The following is a 17,958-nucleotide window of genomic DNA, read 5'->3' as shown; positions in this document are numbered from 1 at the left end:
GGATCAATAGGGCATGGAATAGGATATTCCAGAAGTCAAAGGAACTAGGACTAAAACCAAGAATCACCTACCCAGCAAAACTGAGTATAATACTTCAGGGGAAAAATTGGTCTTTCAATGAAATAGAGGACTTTCAAGCATTCTTGATGAAAAGACCAGAGCTGAAAAGAAAATTTGACTTTCAAACACAAGAATCAAGAGAAGCATGAAAAGGCAAACAGCAAACAAAAGTCATAAGGGACTTATAAAAGTTGAACTGTTTACATTCCTACATGGAGAGACAATATTTGTAACTTGAAACTATTCAGTATCTGGGTACTGGGTGGGATTACACACACACACACATGCACACACACACGCACACACATAGAGACAGAGTGCACAGAGTGAATTGAGATGGGATCATATCTTAAAAAAATGAAATCAAGCAGTGAGAGAGAAATATATTGGGAGGAGAAAGGGAGAAATGGAATGGGGCAAATTATTTCTCATAAAAGAGGCAAGCAAAAGACTTATTAGTGGAGGGAAAAAGAGCGGAGGTGAGAGAAAGACAGGAAGTTTACTCTCATCACTTTCCACTAAAGGAAGGAATAAAATGCACACTCATTTTGGTATGAAAACCTATCTTACAATACAGGAAAGTGGGGGAGAAGGGGATAAGCAGGGTGGGGGGCATGATGGAAGGGAGGGCATGGGGAGGAGGGAGCAATTTGAGGTTGACACTCATGGGGAGGGACAGGATCAAAAGAGAGAATAGAAGTAATTGGAAGCAGGATAGGATGGAGGGAAATATAGATAAGTCTTATACAACATGACTATTATGGAAGTCATTTGCAAAACTACACAGATTTGGCCTATATTGAATTGCTTGCCTTCCAAAGGGAAGGGGTGGAAGGGGTGGGGAGGGAGGGAGGAAAACAAGTTGGAACTCAAAGTTTTAGGAACAACTGTCGAGTACTGTTCTTGCCACCAGGAAATAAGAAATACAGGTAAAGTGGTATAGAAAGTTATTTGGCCCTACAGGACAAAAGAGAAGATGGAGACAAGGGCAGAGAAGGATGATAGAAGAGAGAGCAGATTGATGATAGGGGCAATTAGAATGCTCGGTGTTTTGGGGTAGGGGGAGGGGAAAAAGGGGAGAAAATTTGGAACCCAAAATTTTGTGAAAATGAATGTTAAAAGTTAAATAAATTAATTTTTAAAAAAAATGAAACAAACAAAAAAAAAGAAATCTTGGCTAAGGGCAGAGCCAAGATGATGGACTAGAAAGATGCACACACTCTAGCTCTTCCCACATAGCCCAAAAAATACCTGTAAAAAATGACTAAATAAATTCTAGAGCAGCAGAAGCCACAAAACGACAGAGTGAAAGAGATTTCCAGCCCAAGGTAGCCTAGAAGGCCGACAGGAAAGGTCTATCACACAAAGTGAGGAGAGGAGGGCAGCCCAGGGCATCTAGCCCAGCCTTGGTCACCCGGCGCAGCAGGGACCAGAACAGGCCTCTGGGGAGGAATCCTCAGCAGCAGTGGTGGTTCTCAGATCCCCCTACCCACAAATGTCAAAGACACTTCAAAGGTCACTGCAAAAGCTTTTTCCCCTAGCATCCATTTTTTGAGCTCTCAGCCTGAAGGCCTGGGGGTTGGGGAGGTAGCGGAATTGAGCCACTAATCTGGGTCTCTGTCCTGAGTGGTGGTCTGGGGGTGAAGAAGAGTGCTGGCTGCATGGTGGGGCTGGTAGAGGCTCTGGAAAGGGAATTCTACTTGCAGATCCTAGGCAGAAAAGCTCTGGTAGCTCCCAGACCAGACCACAGGCCAGGAGAGGAGTAAACTCCTCTCCCCTGATTGGGCCACCTTGGAAGAACTGGAAACTTACAGGTCCCTAGAATATACCCCCCTCTTGACAAAGGACTCAAAAGTCAAGTAACTGGCTCAAAAAATGCCCAAGGAAGGGAAAAAAATAAGACTATAGAAGAGTTACTTTCTTGGTGAACAGGTATTTTCTTCCATCCTTTCGCATGAGGAAGAACAATGCTTACCGTCAGAGGGCTCCAAAATAAAAATGCAATGGTCTCAGTCCATGCAAGAAGTCAAAAAGGATTTTGAAAATCAAGTAAGAGAGGTGAAGGAAAAATTGGGAAGAGAAATGAGAGCAATGCAAGAAAACCATGAAAAGCAAGTCAACAGCTTGCAAAAGGAGACCTAAAAAAATGCTTAAGAAAATAACACCTTTAAAAATAGGCTAACTCAATTGGCAAAAGAGGTCTAAAGAGCCAATGGGGAGAAAAATGCTTTAAAAACAGAATTAGCCAAATGGAAAAGGACGTGCAAAAGTTCACTGAAGAAAATAGTTCTTAAAAATTAGAATGGAGCAGATGGAAACTAATGATTTTATGAGAAACCAAGAAATCACAAAATAAAACCAAAAGAATGAAGAAATGGAAGATAATGTGAAATATTTCACTGGAAAAACAACTGACCTAGAAAAGATATCCAGAAGAGACAATTTAAAAATTATGGGACTAACTGAAATCCATGATCAAAAAGTAGAGCCTAGACATTACCTTTCATGAAATTATCAAGAAAAATTGCCCTAATATTCTAGAACCAGAGGGCAAAATAAGTATTGAAAGAATCCACTGATCATCTCCTGAAAGAGACCTGGAAAGAGAAAATTCTAGGAATATGTAGCCAAATTCCACAGTTCCCAGGTCAAGGAGAAAATATTGCAAAAGCATCTAGAAAGAAACAATTTAAGTATTGTGGAAATACAATCAGGATAACACAGGATCTGGCAGCTTCTACCTTAACGGTTCAAAGGGCTTGGAATATGATATTTCAGAAGTCAAAGGAACTGGGATTAAAACCAAGAATCACCCACCCAGCAAAACTCAGTGTAATACATCAGGGAGAAAAAACGGTCATTCAATGAAATAGAGGACTTTCAAGTATTCTTGATGAAAAGACCAGCACACTAAATAGAAAATTTGACTTTCAAACACAAGAATCAAGAGAATCATGAAAAGGTAAACACGAAAGAGAAATCATAAAGGACTTTCTAAAGTTGAAATGTTTACATTCCTACATGGAAAGATTAACTCTTGAGACTTTGCTCAGTATTTGGGTAGTTGGAGGGATTACATACACATACACACACACACACACACACACACACACACACACAGACACACAGACACACAGCACAGGTTGAATTGCATAAGAAGGGCAAGAAAAAGCTTTTTCAATGAAAGAAGTAGGAGGGAAAAAGTGAAGCTTACTCTCTTCACATTTGGCTTAAGGAGGGAATAACATGCTCACTCAATTTGGTATGAAAATCTATCTTACACTACAGGAAAGTAGGGGAGAAGGGGACAAGTGGGTGAGGGGGATGATAGAAGGGAAGGCAAGTGGGAGAAGGGAGTAATTAGAAGTAAACACTTTTGGGGAAGGACAAGGTCCAAAGAGAGAATAGAATAAATGGAGGGCAGGATAGGATTGAGGGAAATATAGTTAGTCTTTCACAACATGACTTTTATGGAAGTCTTTTGCATAACTACACATGTATAGCCTAAATTGAATTGCTTGCCTTCTCAGTGGGGATGGGTGGGGAGGGAGGAAGGGAGAGAATTCAAAGTGTTAGAAACGAATGTTAAGAATTGTTTTTGCATACAACTGGGAAATGAGAATTACAGGTAATGGGGTATAGAAATCTATCTTGCCCTACAAGAGAGAAGATGGGTATAAGGGAAGGAAGCGGGTGTGATAAAAGGGAGGGCATGTTGAGGGAAGGGAAAATCACAATTCAAGATGTTATGGGGTGGGAGGAGGGGGAAAGATGGGGGGAAAATTTGGAATTCAAAATTTTGTGGAAATGAATGTCAAAAACTAATAATAAATAAACAAAATAAAAAAAATCTTGGCTAAAACTTAGATAAACTATAGATATACTTTATACCAGTTTAATAATTTTGTCCAAAAAAGAAATCAGGTCAGTCCAGTATAAATTGCTCTTGATGAATCTTTCTGGCTCTTTGTAATCACCACTTCCCTTTCTCTTTTTTGCTGTTAGGTTGTTTCAGTCATGTTCCACTCTTCATGATTCCATTTGGAGTTTTCTTGGCAAAGATAATGGAGTGGTTTGCCATTTCTTTCCCCAGCTCATTTTATAAATGAGGAAATGGAGACAAATAGGGTTAAGTGCCTTGCCCAGGGTCACACAGCCAGTAAAGGTCTGAAGTCAGATCTGAAATCAGGTAGATGTGTCTTCCTGACTTCAAGACTGGCACTCTGTTCACTGAGACACTTAGCTGCCCCTACTTCCATTTTTAGATGTTCACAAATGATTTGTTTAATATGTACTTCTAGAATTTTCCTAGGAACTGAAGTGAAGTTCACTAATCTGTAATTTTCAGACTCTTTCTCTGAGACTTCTGCTCTTATGATACCTCTCCCATTTTCCATGACCTTTCAAATTACTGATGCTCTCAGAAACCACACTTGCCAATTTCTGAAATACCTGAAGATGTAGTTAGTGTAAGTCAGATGACTTGAATTCAGCAAGGGTAAATAGACATTCTCTCACTAACTGCCTATTTATCTAAGATACCAACTCCCGTTAGTAATTTCTTTCTCATCATTTAAGTACAATGGTCATTCTACTGCCAGGGGAGGGAAAAAATAACCAGAAGCAAATAAGAATTGGGTCACTTTGTCTTCTCTCAGTTATTGATGATAATGATCCCATCTACCCTCAACATCCTATTCCATCTTTGTTTCTTTTTCTCCCATGCTGACAATCACACAACTTACCCAAGGCTTAGTGAATTCTCATTAGCACCACATAAGTCAATAAAAAAGTGGTGTCAAGCTCAAGTAGAAATGGATCCTGGTGGCTACATGGTGACTTAGAACACTACAAATTAACATTATCTACATTGAAATGTATTTTTATTTTGTTAACAATTCCCAACACATTTTAATCTGGTGCATGTGAGAGTTTTGCATGTGGCCACTGAGCCTCTACTTTAAAGGTTCTCCAACTGACAAGGTATCTTTCATGCACATGTTAAGATCATGCACAAGGGGAAGTGTGGCACAGAGAAACCAGCGTTGGAGATAAGAGTCAGAGGATTCAAATCTTGGCTCTGCTGATTACCACCTATGACACCTTGGCTTAAGTTAAGCAAGTTACTTAAGTTTTAGGTCTATTTCTTGATCTGTAAAATGAGAGGGTTTAACTAAATGATCTGAGGTCTTTCTAGCTCTACTTCCATGAGCCTATGAATCCAACAACACTTTATAGATACAGCCACAGTTCTTTGCTTACCATCCAACAGGGATGAAACAAGTAAAAATATTTACCAAATGTATTTGCCAGTGTCATTCAGGACTGTCCTAAGCAGAAGAATCCTAATTTAAGTAGAATTTCTATAGACTATAAAGTATTTCATATGCTCCTGTTTACAAATTACACTGTGATAACTGCACCAAACCTCAAAATTAATTACAGTGTCTTTTCAATGAGATTTATGGTCTTTCAAGAAATCATGAGAACAATCCACACAACAAATTAATGAAAGATACCCTATACCATGACATGAAATGAATAAGCAACTCACTGAGGTAGCCTATCAACACATATCTCAGAAACTACATGTGGACAATGAGTTGAATTCAGAATTGAAGGAAGCAGACTGGCTTGTATTCAGAAAATTGCACAGTACCTTCAATGATCTAAGGCTGCTGAAGTAAACACTCATTGTTTTAATGCCAGTGTTCACTCATGATGCAGTATGGCTGTAAAGCAAGAAATAATATAATCAAAAGATTTATAAACTGTATATGACCTAAAGGGCAATGAAAAGATGCAGAGTAGGTTTAGACTTCATTATACTGGTAATATCAGACATCACTATTGGTGTCTTACATACAAGTAGTATCAAAAATAAAAAGTATCATCAAGGATATGTCCCACTGGAAAAGAAGTGTACTGATCAAACAGTAGGAGATACACAAACTATTAGAAGATCTGGAAAAAAGTCCCCCAGTGCACTGAATAGATTCTCTATGAAGAAATCTATGTAAGAACATAGACATATGTAAGATATAGATATGAATCACATGGAATATGAGGGCATGGATGGATATAAATTACAGAGGTGAGCGAGTACACAGAAGAATGAAACCATCTTCTCAAAAGAAAATATTACATGCTTCATCTAATATATGGTGACTGGTTCAGCTATATGAAACCTCTAGTTCTAACATTTTAAACCCATACGTTTATGTTATATATAATTCATTTTTAAAAAATTGTCATTCACAATTATACTGTTAGGTAGGCATAGATCAAGGTTTTTTCCCTCCTTTTCTCCCCCATCAGTGATGATAAATGTGAACTCATTCATCTAAGCGGGTTTCTCCTTGTTAACAAGGATATTTCACTTACTCAACAAGAGCTGGAAATACTAGGATCAAACTTTTAACTCTGGCCTAATGCTCAAGTGCTTTAATAAGTTAATCGATCACTGATAACATAATTCTGGGAACTAGCACACAAAAATTTAATAGCATTATCACACCACTAAACTGCTAACAACTAACAAATGCTGAAAGACAAAAATAATGAAAATTCTCCAAATGATACTGAAACTCCAAGCTTCATCTATAAGAAATGAAACATGGAACTTAGAAAATGAACATGCATTACAAAGTAAGGCTAGTCAAGGATCAGTAACTGTAGTCTAGAAAAGATATTAGAAAATAGCTTGTTTTTTAATACATTAGAAAAAGTAATGGCCTCTCTACTTCTCCCAAAACAAAGTTAATTTAACTCAGGTTTTAGTTCCAGCTTTAACACCAAATAGTCAGGCAATAACCTTCATTAATTCTCTCAGGTCTGTTTGTTCATATGTAAAATGATGAAGGTGGTTGCCAAGACGGTCTCTAAAATTCTGAAATTCTAGGTGATGTACAAAAATGTGACCCATAAAATTACTTACCTACTTGGCAATTTTGAGTCAAATTAGGTAAATGATAAAGGAAAATAAGGGAAAAGTGTTAAATTGCCATTTTTTTTAAATGAAATAAAAAACATTTCCTTGATGAACCTCTTGACAGTTAAAACTTAAGCCCTCTAACAAAGAATTTCCTCAGTCAAAGGACTAAAAAATCTAATGCTGCAATACAACTCCTAGCCAAAAGGAAAAGATTCATATGGTGTTTCTCTATAAAAAAATTTTTCTAATGAATTTGTATTTTCAGTCAAATTAAAAAGTAAGGCTAGTTTGACTATTCTTAATTTTACTTTCTTTTTCCTAGCCCTTGTACATTTTTAGTTCAAAGAATGGTTAGTTTTGTTTTATGCATTACACAAGACATGATAAGACTAGTGATTTCTTTTCTTTGTTCTAATAAGTTCTTGAGGATAGAATGCAGGATTTCCTAAAACTTATTGGCTGCCTTTATGTTTTAGCTGGACAGAAGCTCCTTTAGGTTAAAGTTCTGAAGGCTAATGTGCTTCACTCAATAAAGAACAAGGACCAGAAAGGTCCTTTGAGATTATATAGTCTCTAATATTTTACAAATAAGGTAACTGTTTCCCTGAAAGATTAAGTGATTTGCCCACCCTGGATAATGGCATAGCAAGGACCAGAATTCTGTTGACACTAGACCACCTCTCGTGGTCTACTTTAACCCTGACCAACAAGGTGATAGCCAAGACATCAGTATGAGACCAAAGAGAATGTTCAAATTCTTACCTTACCTTAATGGGGTATAAGAATTGATAATGAGCCAACTTAAAATGAAGACTTTTAAAAACTTAAAAGGACAAGATAAAAATTGACATATTTAAGCACTATAAAGTCTTTTTAAAGCCTATTATATACATTATTATATTTGAACTTCACAACCACTCTGAGGTAGGTAGTACAGGCACACTTATTTTAGAGAGGAGAAAAAGAAAGATCAGAGAAATTAAATCATATGCCCATCTCAACACAGCTAGTACATGTCAAAGGTAATGCTTGAACTAAGATCACTCCTGATTTTCATGTCTAGCACTTTATCCAGAAAGCCCTCTAAATCCTATTCATGACTGCAAGTAACAAAGGGGAAAGGGTTGGGAATGGTTTTGACAGCGATACATCTTCTCTTCCCCCCCCCCCCCCCAAAAAGCTGTTGGTCTGGACCTGTGATTTCATCAGTATGGAGAATTCCTAGGCTGAAAACTCTCCTGATTGATACAGATCAGCAACTCAGATCTATAACTCAGACTTAAGAGATTTATCCCACAAAGAGTTTACACCCAATAGGGGCAACATAAAAATGATCAAATAAAACTTTAAAATATATACAGCATACTGTCTACCTAATTCTGATATGTTTGGAGTTTCTATGAATAACAAAGTGTTTTGGACAAATCTGAAACAAAATTCTACACCACGAAAAATCCCAACAGGAATATTAAAATAGCTTTGAAATATTTACTAACTTTACTATGAGGAATAAATATTTTAAATAAGGAATACTATTAGAAAGACTGGATAAGACAACTTGGCAACTGCAGCCTCATACCCAAGTGACTATATGCCAGTGAGGGTCCCTGGCAGCTGTAGATCTGAAGTACAGGTTAATAGTATGCAGGGTTAATCCCTGTCTATAAATACTGAGGAAAAAAAGGAAAGACCGTTCTACAAAAATCCCCCAAGTATTTCTCCCATCTCCTACTACTGTCCCAAATACACACTTAAATAACATTAAGCTACTCAGAACTGGACTGAGAAACTTTGGATGCAAACCATACTTCCAAGAGGAAAATGATACTCAGCTACATTTTAACTTGCTCTTTAGGGAAGCAAAGAGACTGGATTCCAAGGTAATTCCCAGATAAGAAAACTCCTAGTCCTAAAGCATAGGGACACCTTTTCTGCAACAAAGTCTAAGAGCTGCCTACAGCAATGGTATAAAACTAAAAAAGAAACCACATATTGACTTAGAAAATCTCAAATTCACATTATCTATATTGTATTATCTTTTTTATTTTATTAAACATTTCCCAATTGCATTTTAATCTGCTTCAGGCCCTAATTAGGAGTTTTGTAGGGATGAATTTGACACCTCCACCCTAGAGCACAGAGAATTAGTATCATGCCTGGGTAACTGAGCCACTCAGATAGGTCAGACAGAAGATCTAAATCTAGGTTTAGTTTCTTGACTTCAAGACCTACTCTTCAATCACCCCACTGCCTCTTGGCTCTTTATCTATATCTATATATACACACATATGTATCTGTATGTATTATACGTATGTATATATATGTATGTGTGTATATATATCATCCAAACAAAAAAACTTTATTCAAAACCAAAGGCTTATACAGTGTTAAAACTACCTTCACTCAGGTTATAATAACTAATATTTATATAGAACTTTGAGGTCTGCAAAGACCTCCACTTATCTAAATTAATCCTCAAAACAACCCTGTGAGATAGGTACTATTATCCCCATTTTACAGATTTAGAAACTAAGACTGACAAGAGGGTGATTTGTCCAGGGTCACATGCTTGGTGTTGCAGGCAGCATTCAAATTCTGGTCTTCCTGACTCAGGTCAACACTCTTATTCATTACAGGTTTTCTACTACATACAGATGCCTACTTACATATGAACATAAACACTTGGCTGCTGATAGAATTTCTAATCCTTGTAAACCTAAACTTTTATCAGCAAGGAGGAAATGTAAACATTACCGCAGACACTGTTTTCTATTACAATAAACTATATTAAGAGGCAGCAGATGAAGTTTCTTTTTTCCACATTTCACTGATTCAACTATATGAACCATCAAGAGGAAAATTTATAAAAGGACAAGCAAGGAATCCTACAAGCCTACAGTTCTTCCTCACATTAATCAATTCTAGAACAGATAAGCTACTCCTTCCACACCCCAGTCATTTACATTCTATTCTGCACTCCAATTTACATTTTATCCTATTTTTCCCTGTACTCAGAACTAGACTGATAAAAAGCTTCATGGTCCAATGTCTTTGATTTATGCCTTGCAATCAGGGTGTTAACTTATACAGAGTTTCAAAAATACTTATAGGCAAGGGAGAAGAAAAAAATAGACTTGACACTTAGCAACAGACTTTATGTTTATAGGGGTTCAATGTGATACAACATCAATTTGCAAACAGTTTAAAACCAGAGAAACCACTTGGGCACACAGTCTTTCACTATCTCCTGTCATCAATAAAGCAAAGCAATGTGTTTAAGTCATTTTAACACGACAAAGAAACCTCATGCTTTGGCAATTAAGAGTACCAACCTCTCCACCAAAAATTAAATGCACAAGCCCAGATTTTTAAAATTAACTTGTATTTTTCAACAGTTTCAGAGAATGACTCTTCATGAAATCAGTTTAATAATCCCATTTCCCCTATCAGAAGTCCCCCTGCCCAAAAAAACCTATCATTCCTAAAGAATGTCCTAAAATGGACAACAGGAAAGTGTATCATCATTACCCAAATCAAAATGGAAATCTTTGGAAACTTAAAAGTCTATTAGAATAAAGTGATATTGGGAAAAACCAAAAAGGACAACTACATTTAGCACTCCACTCATCAAAGTTCTAAAGTACAAATTTTTTTTAACAAATAATATGATAAATGTTCTTATCATTTTCTTCCCAAAATGGAAGAATACGTATATTTAGAAGTACACTGACTCTAAGTAGGAACCCTATCCACAGAGCCATCAATAGTCGTTTGCACATGGGGAACAGGTACTAAAAAAATCTGCCAACATGTCATAAGTATGCCAAGATGTCATTACTACATTACTATATATATGAATAAACTATACATACTTTACATCTATGTACATGTACATATGGGTTTACCTCCTATTCTTTCTGCCCTAGGATCAGTGTACTACTGATAAGCATCTTATTACTCAGGACATGTGGTAGTGACGGAGCAGACAACTGCAATGTGAAGTCATGCGTCTTCTCTTGGAAACCACAGAAGAACAAAATAGTTTTCTACTTTTCCAGAAAGAGCAACAATAAAACCCAAGGTCGCTATCCTTAAAAACTGAAACAAACAACTAAACTAAACACACGTTTTCCTTTACTTCTCCTCCCAAGCATACGTTGTTGAACTAGGGGTAAAACAAAGCAATCACTGTTCAACATTTACAGTCGTTCACGCTGATGTAGTAATTCATAGTTTACAAACAGCTTTCTTCACAACCACCCTATAAATTAGACAGTACAAGTATTATTCCCATTTCACACACAAGGAAAGGTCAGAGAGGTCCATGGAAACAAAGATAGTTGACATATACAAGATCAAGTACATGACAAGCACAGCCCTCAGTCTTTTTCTGTCAAAAACCTGCAATCCTTAGTTATCTGTAACTAATTTCAATACACAGACATTTAAATAGTTCAACTTCAACTTTCTCCACAATGCTGAAGTTGGTTCTTTTCTTAAAAGCTAATAAATCATTGCAGATCGGGCCTACTAACAAGTCATTTTTCACATTGTAATGCTTTAAGTGCCAACAGCAAAGCAAATTAACTTTGGAAAATGCCCTCACAAACACCGCCTTACCTATTAAATACAAAAGCAGCCTCCTAGGCTTTGGTTTACTTTAGAGAAAGTCTAGAAAACCTGATTTAGTTTAAAACTCCCAGACCACCACAGAATGGACTACATCCTTACAAATGAAACTAAAAAGTTCAAGCCTAACAGATTTCCGAACCACATAAAATCAAGAAAAACATCAAATTATTAAAATACTGTGTGTTGATAAAGACTTCTCAGCATTTTATTATAACAAGAATATTAACATCTATAAAAGCTGAAATCATTTTAATAAGGCAAGAAATTACATAGGTAACTAAAGTTCTTTTCAAAGTAAAACAAACATTTATTTATACATTGAAAATATCAGTATCTACTATTATGGCATAAATGTGAAGATGCTTCAAGTGCATTAACTACAAATTTGCCTCCATTTCTAATAATTTATTACTACTAATTCTATTAAAAAGACAGAAAATAAAATAAATTTCTCTTTAAACTTTAGAAAACAGATGTATGATTTATACCAAAGTCCACTTTTGCAACAAAACCAACATTTTACTGACCTAATCATTTAAGATTAATATGAATTATTTTTAAAGCTTTCCACTTGATTTACTCTTATCACTGAATGGGCTACACAAACCATCACTTTTTTCAAGTCTCCTGTCTTGAACCATCATAATATTATATATAATATTACATAATGTTATATAGCATATAACATTATGTTATATAGTATTATATAATGTGATGTTAAATAGTATATAATACTATATGTTATATAGTATTATATATTATAAGTGCCTGCTAATAATATACACTGATATTAAACCTTTCAGAATAATAAATCAAGCTGCAGGTGGGAGGACACAAGAGGAGAAACTGTAGAGAATCACAGAAGCAGAGATAGAAGGACTTCAAAAGTTTTCCAACAGTCCTTTTCTGGGGAAGGTCACATATGAACCAAATGAATGTTCATAAAAACATAGACTTTAGACCCTAAAGAAATGTTAGAAAACATCCAATCCAACAACTCACTTTACCAATGACAATCTTAAATTGAGATTTTACAACCTCCCCTAGGTAGTGTTAGAACAAGGACTATTTCTTTGCTGACCCCAAACCTCAAAAGGCTATTTTGAAACCCAAATAAACCCTTAGTTTAGAAGAAAGAAGTGGAGCCCCAGGATGAAAGGGTATTTTATTTGGTCATACTTCCAATTTACCAAGTTGATAGAGTACACAACTATAATGAGACATTAAATTATAAAAAAAAAAAAAAAAACAAACCTTAGTTCTCTAGTATTAGAGATTTAAAATTAACTGAAGCTTATTCTACTAGGAATGCAAAAGTATTCCCTTAAAATATAAACAACGTGGTTCCCTTCAAAGTAGTTCAAAATAGTCTCAAGTGACCGAACTTCCCTTTGGAGACTATTCCCTAACCTAATCATTAGGTCAGGAATTTTTCCTTTCTTAATTTCATCCCATTACTCCTAGCTATACCCCTGAGTACTGTATTAATTCTCACTCAGTTTTGTTTATGTCTTTTTATTAGCATTTATACTCTTTAGATTTCCTTCAGTCATTATTATTTGATTTACAAGACTGACACGGATTTGTTTTTTTTTTCAATTTATAAGTTATCCAGCCTACACTTGTTTTTTCATTTTTCTTCTCCTGACCAACTTTCCTTAATTTCTGAGCCCTCTTGACCTTACTCTAATTTGTCAATATCTTTCCATACCACAGTACCACAAATTAAATGCTACTAGGCCCCCTTTGGGAGGGAGGGGGCAATATCACAATGAAATATTAGTAACAACTAAAATCACTCTTTCATTTATATCATCTTACCCCAATGCTGGTCTTTCTTCCTGGCTACTACCTATTTTGTCAGGTCTGACTCTCTGTAACCCCATCTGGGGTTTTCCTGGCAAACATACTGTAGTAGTTTGCCATTTCCTTCTCCAGATCATTTTACAAATGAGGAAATTGAGGCAAACAGGATTAAATGACTTGCCCGGGTCACACAGCTAGTAAAAATATGAGGCTGGATTTGAACTCAATCTTCCTGATTCCAGGCTCAGTGCTCTATCCACTGCCAATAATAAATACATTTTACTACAGGCAAAGTTGCCCATAATAAGCCACACATCACTCCCTTTTTAATTTAATATAGCCTTAATACTAAGAGTAGAACTGACTTACCTAAACAAGTGACACCCAATAGCATGTCCAAACTCAAGTTCTTCTCAGGAGAACAGATATTAAAATAAAAATTATTATACTGTATTAATTCCCTTACAGTGGATTTTAATAAGAATTTGTATACTATACGGTACTGGGAACTTTTTTAAGACCTACAAGTATTTTTCATGTAGGTGGTCTAATCTTATAAATATCTGAAATAACCATCTGAAATAACTCCTTTATTTCTTCCTCAAACGTCTATGTTTTCTACCACAACCTCTAAAATCAGTGTTAAGGTACTAACTCAAGTATCAATATTTTCATCATTTTCTAAAAGGAAAAGGCAACATCTTAACTTAGATTTTGGCAAGTTAAATTGAAAGAGCAATGCCACATTTTGCCCTACATTGTTTGGAAATTAGGGCCACCCTATCCTGGCAGTAATTTAAAATCTTAAATTACCTATATTTGCTCTATGTAACATAATTCTGGATTTTAAATCCTTGTACTGCACAAAAGTGAGCTAGAACCAGGAAGGGAGCTCAGACCTAAAAATGACTATAAAAGTCGCTCTGGGCTCCTGTTCATTTGTAAAAATGAACACTACACCACTTGCTATCAGTTCAGTGGCCTTGAGTATGTTACTAGAAATAGAGAAATTTTCGTAAGTGTATATTGTTCATACTATTTATACATAAAGCATTAGGGAGTCCTTGTAAAAGTATCCTACAAGTGAAACTGACTTATAAAACAAGGTAATTTTGAAACGTCAGTAATTAAACCCTTTGGATATACTCCAATTCTAATCTACCTTAAAAAAAACCAACTATACTCTATTCTATACCAAATACTAAGGCATTAGTTTGGTTTGCTGAATTTGGAATTAGAGGACCTGAGTTCAAATTCCAGATCTGCCACTTAATCTTGGACAAAGTACCTTGAAGCATGGTGTTTCCTTATTCAGAAAAATAAAAGGATTTGAGTTAGAGGACCTTCTAATCCCTTTTTGATTTTAAACCTATGTGATCTTGAGATCCTAAAAGACTTTTTAAAAGTCTTTATTTTACAAATTATTCTAAAAAATTAGAATTTTCTTTAATAGCACATTTCACTGCCTAAAAGATAAACATCATTTTCCATGTCATATTTCAAATAGAAATTTCACCACATTTGTTACTGTAATTCTACATGATTTAAGGGTGCAACAAGTACCAGTATCCATGATATCAACATATCCATGATATAAGGATATCCATGATATCCTTAAGTTATCTCTGCCCTTAACCCAGCCATAAAATGCTTTAGAAAAATACTTTACCCCTCCCCAAATACTTCCACACCTAATCCCATACTTCAAGTAAAGGATTATATAAATCTAATCCCTAACTCATTGATTAAATTGCAAAACTGTTACAGAGAACTGAATGAGAAGTCTAGGATCATAGAAATACTCCAAAAAGAGACACTTGTTAGCAAGAAAAGTAGACTGGGTTTGGAATTGGTTTCCCAGTCCCGATTTGGTCAGTTAAGACTGGACTGTGACCTTATGCAAGTCACTTAACTTCTGTGGCCCTCAATTTCCACATCTACCAAATGATGATAATCTCTAAAGTGCTTACGTATTTATTAAACGTATAGTTTATTACACTGATTTATACTTTACTCAAGCTTGATAAGCAGAAACTTCTAATTATTTCTCTGAATTCCCACCTGAGGCATCTGAGCACTTCTCTTTAAAGTCTACAATTTGTTCTTGGTTAAGGGTTTTTAAGAACACAACTCTAAAGCAATAAATCAGAGGAAAGTTTAATTCAAGGTATTAAATAAATACCTAGAAGCACCGCTTCCCTACTTAACATAAACAATTCACAACCTGTTCTCTCCCCCTCATCCCACCCCTACCCCAAGGATTTACTTTTAAGTTATTTTCATGTTTGCTTCCACTATTAGAATGTGAACTCCTTTTACCTTTCTGTGTATCACCAGCATTTAGCACCAATGCCTGGCACATTTTTGTAAGGGCTTAATAAAATGCTGGTTGATTAACAATTGGTACATAGTAAGGGCTTCATAAATGCTTGTTGATTGAAAGTCTTCAAAGCATCACAGGGTATCAATACAGGGCATCCTCATTCCAGAGGACAGACTTCAATTCATCCCAGGACCCACTCCCAATTAGTCACCGGGAATTAACATTTAGGTGCAAATGTCAAGAAGGTAGCCTAGTATTTTATAGGACAGTTTTAATCAAAGTTACCATGGAACTTAGGTGGTGCGAGTTATTGTTTAAATATGTAAATAAATATATAAAAAGAACCAGCAAATCAGAAAAAGAAAAAAATTCTGGCATAATTTTCCTTATTCACTACAATGTTCACAATTCTTGAAATTTAAGAATAGACCAGACAAAATACCTGACTTAGGCGAATCTCCATAGAATACATATTTGTAAACAAATATAAGGCTGTATGATTGAAGTAGACATAGCAAGTGCTAGAAGGATCCACAAAGTATTCTTTAGACAATTAGCTCTAACCTTGCGGTTTTACAATGTAGAATTAAAAATTTGGCATTTTAAAAAATATACACATCTCCATCCAAAACGCCAATGTAGAATTTAGTATCTGTGACTACTAAAGAATGTTCACTCTACAGAATCAAGTACCATAGTAGTAGAATAATTATGAAGAATGACAGGTCTTTTCTACAACTATCACTAAGTGAACCCTAATAAAAATTTCTCTTAAGCCATCAAAACAAAGTATTTTCAATTAAAGCTTCCTTTTAATTCAAAAGAATTCACAAGACAGAAGTTTTTTATACTTGAAGTGTTAGATTTTAACAAGCAATGCCACAATATATTTGTTTCCATAACTTGCCAGAGATAGTGAAATGTGTCTCTTTCAAAAGAGGTTCTCTATACATGTCCATGAAAGTTAAATACTTCGAAATCGCACTATGTATATGACTCCAGTACCAAATGTTGACAACTGAAAAGAAAATATCCACAGGAAGACATTTCCATAACTATTATCTATGACTTTAAAAAATGCTACTTACAGCACTGTATGTGTTTAACATCTGCGAAGACTGTAGGTAATGTAAAAATAACACACAAATATTCTAAGCTTTAAATACTTTCCTTTTTAATCACTCCATTCTTTTATGTGAGATGTTATTTTCTATACTAAGCATTATATTCAACAACAATTTTTAAGTTGATTACTTGGGCATACTAATAGTGATAATGATCTTAACAAAATAAGGTACATACTTATACATTTTTCACATACATAAAAAGAAACAAAAACTTTTAAATTAAAGACCTTGCTCCTATAAAAACACTGAGAAGCTGATTTGAAGTTTTTCTATGAAAAACAGCAGTCAAAATTCTTGGAACATACAAATTAAGATATATATGAGAAAACATTCATTTCTCTACTTCCCCTTGGGTTTGGCTTTATATATAAAAGACATATTAAAAATACAGAAGACTTGGAGGATAATCTTACAGCTGTCAAGTGGCTTGATTTTACAGAAACTATCTAAATATATCAAGCGCCTTTGACTCTTTAAAAGCATCCAGGTAAAATGACATTTAAAATATAGACTACTGAAAGAAATGAATTCAAAATAAGCAACTTGGAAAAGTTCTGAGAACCCCATGCAGCTAACTCATTTCCTACCATAATCTTAAAAAAAAAACAATAACATGGCTTCAGCAAAATTGGACATTTCTTGAAACATCTTTGCCCTCTAACTGAAGAACTGCTGCTGGCCACATTGGAAGTGCTTACATACGTACACACACAGAGAAACGAAGGCCAATCTCTTAGCAGCAAGTTAGGCAGGCCTCTTCCTCTCTCCGGGAAGCGCATGACAAACAGGGCGTCATGCGAATTGTGTCACCGGGTCACCGGCAAAAATTACACGTAACTCCCCAACTTCAGTCCGAGATGGCCTTCCAAGGCCCGCACAAGTATATTTAGGATCTAGCATACTAACAGGGGAAAGCTTAAAGTGACCTACTTTCTGATCCTGTAAACACTGAGCCCAGGGTTGGACCTAAGACAGGATTTAATGGAGGCCTCTTCTCAACCTTTTCCGAGCCTCTGTTGCAACAGTGAAGGAACTTTTCCTGGGTTTTCTAGGTTCAAAGTGAACGTGCAGCCCTG

The 17,958-nt window shown here is 35.6% G+C and overlaps 1 protein-coding gene across 12 annotated transcripts in view; it reads right to left on the bottom strand.

Annotated features, from left to right (window-relative positions):
- Nucleotides 1-17,958, bottom strand: part of UBR5 (ubiquitin protein ligase E3 component n-recognin 5) — a 180,566-nt gene that overhangs the window by 160,730 nt on the left and 1,878 nt on the right. The window contains exon 1 of one of the 12 annotated variants that reach the window (XM_072603358.1): nucleotides 5,720-5,784. The exons of the other annotated variants lie outside the window; for them this stretch is intronic. The gene's annotated coding sequence lies outside the window, so the exon portion shown is untranslated. Of the gene's footprint in view, nucleotides 1-5,719; nucleotides 5,785-17,958 lie in introns of those variants that run through there. 12 annotated transcript variants of the gene reach the window in all.

Source organism: Notamacropus eugenii, chromosome 4 (assembly GCF_028372415.1).
Source record: "Notamacropus eugenii isolate mMacEug1 chromosome 4, mMacEug1.pri_v2, whole genome shotgun sequence".
Classification (NCBI taxonomy): Eukaryota; Metazoa; Chordata; class Mammalia; order Diprotodontia; family Macropodidae; genus Notamacropus; species Notamacropus eugenii.
The sequence above is the reverse complement of the archived record's forward strand: the minus strand, read 5'-3'. Positions and strand labels throughout refer to the sequence as shown.